Source organism: Dasypus novemcinctus, chromosome 29, assembly GCF_030445035.2.
Source record: "Dasypus novemcinctus isolate mDasNov1 chromosome 29, mDasNov1.1.hap2, whole genome shotgun sequence".
NCBI classification, from domain to species: Eukaryota; Metazoa; Chordata; class Mammalia; order Cingulata; family Dasypodidae; genus Dasypus; species Dasypus novemcinctus.
The window spans coordinates 3801553-3807072 of record NC_080701.1 but is presented as its reverse complement, the minus strand read 5'-3'; the positions used below and the strand labels follow the sequence as shown (position 1 = coordinate 3807072).

Sequence of the window (5520 nt, the reverse complement as noted above, 5' to 3'; positions counted from 1 at the left end):
TATATCACAATATTATAATGCAACAGTATAGTATTGCCACAAGGATAAACAGAACAGAAAAGTGAACATTTATGGAAAACTGACATATTAGAGGTAGCAGTGAAAATTGAGTAAGGAATAAATTATTATGGCATTTTTAGTTATGAAAAGAAAAATAAATTAAGAACTGTGTCATAATTCACTGTAAAAGTAAAATCAATTTGACATGAATTGAAGACCTAAATATGATATATGATATAGCAAACATTTTAGAAGAAAATATGTAAGGACATCTTTGTGATCTTGGGTAGAAACTGATTCTTTTAAAAAGACACATACTACAGTGCAAATATAAGAAACTTCTTCCATGAATTAAAACAAATATACCTACCGATTATAATTAATAGTACAAGTATAAGAATGTTCTTTCATTAATTATACCAAATGTGTGACACTGATACAGAGTGTTAACAATGGGGTGGGATATGGGAAGAAGATACATCTAGCGAAAGCTATGAACAGTGGATAATAGCAACATTTTAATAATCTTTCATCAATTGTGACAAGGATAATGATGTTTAAAATATAATAGTACAATTACAAAAAATTTCTGTCATGAATTGTGACAAATGTTACACACCAGTGTGGGTTGGTGGTAGTAGGATGGTGTATGGGAATCCTGTATTTAAAACATGATTGTTCTGTAAACCCACAACTTCTCTAATAAATAAAAAGAAGAAGAAGAAAACATAGAAAAAACTCATGAAAAATTTTGTTATAATTTTTAATATTAAAAGAATGATGATGCCATATCAAAGTTATAGCAATGACATAATTCAGGAGAATAAATTGCAATTCTTATCAATATAACAAGTATTAGTATTCAGCATAAATAATGAATACTAATAAATCAATAAACTAAAAACACATGTATTGAAAGAAGAATGATTTAAATACAATTTGCAGAAGCATGTATATGAATTGATTTCACACTGATTTCTACTGAAACATTGGTAAAATTTGCAAGACTAATTGGTAAGAATTGATGGAAAGCATATGGATAGTGCTTGCTTTGGCAGCAAATAAACTAAAATTGTAACAATAAAGAGAAGATTAAAGTGCCCCTGCACGAGAATAAAATGTAAATTCCTGAAGAATTCCATATTTTTAACAGAAATACTTGAGCTCAAGAATATAAAAACTGAAATGAAAAATGCCCCTAGAGAGTTTCAACAACAGTTTGGAGGTGGCAGAAAAAAGAATCAATGAACAAAAGAACAAGACAATTGAAATGATTCAGGTTGAGGAGCAGAAAGAACGAAGAATAAAAAGGAGTGAAGAGAGTCTAAGGGACCTGTGGGACCCCATCAAGGATGCCAGTTTAGGAATTATGGAGTCTGTGAAGGAGAGGAAAGATAGAAAAGGGCAAAGGAATATTTGATGTAATAAGAGCAGAACGCAGCTGCAATTTAATGAAAGACATTAATATGCACATTAAAGAAGCCAATGAACTGTAAACAGAGTAAGTTCCAAGAGAACCACAGCCAGCACATGGTAATCACACCCCCAATGCCAAGGAAAAGGAGAGGGTGTGAAATCTACATGAGCAAAGCCATGAGTTATGTACACGGGAATTCCAGTAAGATTATGTGCTGATTTCTCATCGGAAACCATGAACATAAGAAGGCAGTGGTATGGAATATTTAAAAGTCCTGAAAGAAAACAATTGCCAACCAAGAAATTTATATCTATCAAAACTTTCAAAAATGAGGGAGAGATTAACGCATTCCCCAGATTAAAAACATAAATAAATAAAAAGCTTAGGGAGTTCATTATCACTAGCCTTGCTCTACAAACAATGCTGAAGGGAGTTCTTCAGACTGAAAAGAATGGACATATTGGATCAAAATGGAATAAAAGTATAAAGCACTCTAATAAAGGTATGAAGATGTAAAGGCAAGAAAAGAAATGATAAATCTATGATTTTAACATGCAATGTAGAAAGATATCATTTGTAACAATTACAAAAATAGATGGGGGGTAGGGGTAGGGGAAGATAAGTTGGTACCGAATCAAATATAATTGTTACAGATTTAAGGTGTCAAATTTTAACCCTATGGTAATCACAAAAAAATACATGAAAAATATATTCAGAAAGAAATGAAAGGAGGCTCAAAATTGTAGAATTCAAAATCAAATACATATGAAAGTAGGCATTAATGGAAAAATTGAAGGTTAACAAAGGTATAAGATTTACAAATAATAATTAGCAAAATGGTAGAAAAAAGTCCTGTATTGCCAGTAATTACTTAAATGTAAATGAATGAAACTTTCCATCAAAGACAGATATTGGCAAAGTAAAAAAAAAAATCATGACCCAACTGTATGCTGTTTACAAGAGACTCATCTTAAATTCAAAGGCCTAAGTAGATTGAAAGTGAAAAGATGGGGAACAAACATACCATGCAAGAGAGTTGGGTAACGATGCTAATATCAGACAAAGTAGATTTTAAGTAAAAACTATTATAAAGGACAAAGAAGATCATTAAGTACTTATAAAGGGGTCAATTCGACAAGAAGATGTAACAATTATAAATATATATACACATAACGGCAAGGCCTCAAAATATTTAAAGCAGATTCGAAGGGAAAAATGAAGGCTTTATGTTAATAGTAGGAGACTTTAATACACCACTTTCAATAATGAATAGAACATCTAGACAGAAGATCAATAAGGAAATAGAAAACTTGGACTGTCTCTAAGCGAGCTAGGCCTAACAGGCAGATGTAGAACACTTCACCAAACAGCAGAATAAAAATGTTGGTCTAGTGCACATGGATCATTCTCCAAGGAGACCAAATCTTAGATCACAAAATAAATTTCAATAAATTCAAAAATATTGGAATCATACAATGTATCTTTTTCAACCACGATGAATGAAACTGGAAATTAATAACAGAGGAAAAAAAGGAAAATTCACAAATATATGACAACTAAAAATGTGCTCTTAAATACACAACTGGTGAAAGAAGAAAACACAATGGAAATTAGGAAATATTTTGAGGTGAATGAAAATGAAAGTAAAAATTCCCCAAACTTATAGGATGCAGGAAAGGCACAGCTGTGAAGGAAATTTATAACTCTAAATGCTTACATCAAAAAAGAAGAAAGTTCTCAAATCAGAGAATTAACTTTGAAACTGGAGATTCAAGAGAATGAAGAGCAAACTAAGCCCAAAGTGAGCAAAAGGAAGGAAATTTTTAAAAATTAGATTGGAGATAAATGAAATAGAGAATTAAAAACAAAACAGAGAATCAAAAAAACAACAAAAGATGATTTTTAAAAGATCAATAAAATCTATAAATGAAATAAACAGAGAAGATACAAATGACTAAACTCAGAAATGGAAAGGAGAACATTACTAGTGAAAAAAAAAAAGAAAAAGGAAAAAAAAAAAAGAAAAGGACTATAAAAGGATATTGGGAACAATTGTATGCCAACAAATAAGATAGTCGGGATAAAATAAACAAATTCCTAGAAAAACAAAACCTCTCAACAAAGGAAAGTCCAGAATTAGATGCCTTCAGAGCTTAATTTTACCAAATATTTCAAGAAGAGTTAAAACCAATCCTTCTCAAACTCTTCCAAAAACTTGAAGAGGAGAGAAAACTCCCTAATTCATTCTACAAGGACAATGTCACTTGTATACCAAAGCCAGATAAAGATTCCACATGAAAGAAAATTACAGACCAATATCTCCTATGACTATACATGCAGAGATCCTCAACAAAACACCAGCAAACTGAATGCAGAGGCACATTAAAAGAATTATACATCATGATTAAGTGGGTTTTGTCCCAACTACGCAAGAGTGGTCTAACATAAAACAAACCAATTAACATTTTCTCACATTAACAAAATGAAGGGAAAGAACACATGATCATCACGACTGATATAGAAAAGGCATTTGACAAAATCCTGTATCCTTTAGTTATAAAAAAATTAAGAATAGAAGACAACTTCCTCAATATGATGAAGGGTATATATGTAAAACCGTAGCCAACATCATACTCAATGCAAGACTGAAAGCTTTCCCCCTAAGATCTAGAACAAGAGGGGGATGGCTTCTATCACCTCTGTTATTCAACATTGTACTGGAAGTTCTAGCCAGAGCAGTTGTGTAAGAGAAAGAAAAAAAAAAAAAAGTTGTCCAAATTGCAAAGGAAGAGGTAAAACTTCCCTATTAGTGGATGATATGATCCAATACAGAAAACACTGAAAAGTTTGCAACAAATCTACTAGAATTAATAAATTCAGCGAAGTGACAGAGTACAAGATCAACATGAAAAATCATTAGCATCTCTATACACTAGTAATGAACAATCTGAAGAAGAAATCAATTAAAAATTCCATTTACAATTCAACTAAAAGCCTCAAATATCCAGAAGTAAAAAGTAAATGTAACCAAGGGTACAAACGACTTGCATTTTAAAAAAATAATAATAATAATAATTGCTGAAAGAAATCAAAGAAGACCAAAATAAATGGAAGAACATTACATGTTCATGGATTAGAAAACTAAATATTGTTAAGATTTCAATTCTATTCAAAATGATCTACAGATTCAACATACTCCCAATCACAACTCCAACAGCCTTCTTGCAGAAATGGAAAAAACAGTCACTAAAAATGTGTGGAAAATTACTGTGCCCCAAATAGCCAGAGCCATCTTCAAAAATGAACAGAATTGGTAAACTCATATTTCCCAATATTAAAAACTTATTAAAGTCTCAGTAATCAATACTACATGGTCCTGACACAAGAACAGACATATAGACAAATGGAATCAAATTGACAGTTCAGAAATCAACCCTCACATTTATGGCCAACTTTTTTTTTTAATTAAAAACAATTTATTGAAGTAGATCATTCATACATGAACATACATACACAAAATGTGTATAGTAAAAGTTGTAAGCATCCAAAACAAACATGCATAACATCATACAGGGCTCCCATATATCACCTCACCACCAACACCTTGCATTGTTGTGAAATATTTGTAACAATTACAGAAGAGCACCATCCAAGTATTATTACTAAGACCATATCTTTGCTGTCTTTTCTCCCAACCCATCCTATTATTTTGTTGTTGTTCAGAAATCATAAAATTTAGATAAAGTATACAATCAATGGCATCATCAAGTTGTGTATTCATCACTTCTATCAATATTAGAGCATTTTCATTACTCCAAAAAAAGTAAAACAGCAAAAAAACCACGATCATACCCATATGTTGATGCTACTAATTAGAAATCCTATGATGTGCTTTCAACATTTCCATTCATTCTCAAACATTTACAAACAACTTTTTCCAATTCCGCACAGATTAAACCTCAACTTTCCATTCTCTAACCACGGTCTTTTCTCTGGCGACATATTCTAGCTATTACCTCCATGAGTTTGTTCATTACATTTAGTTCATAATAGCAAAATCATATGATATTTGTCCTTTTGTGCCTGGCTTGCTTCACTCAACA

At 31.4% G+C, this 5520-nt stretch overlaps 1 non-coding gene across 1 annotated transcript; it reads left to right on the top strand.

Annotated features, from left to right (window-relative positions):
- The first annotated feature begins 1046 nt into the window (after positions 1-1046).
- On the top strand, positions 1047-1148 carry LOC111767022 (U6 spliceosomal RNA). The gene has a single exon (XR_002798918.1). It is a non-coding gene; the product is annotated as a U6 spliceosomal RNA (small nuclear RNA).
- Positions 1149-5520: the final 4372 nt, after the last annotated feature.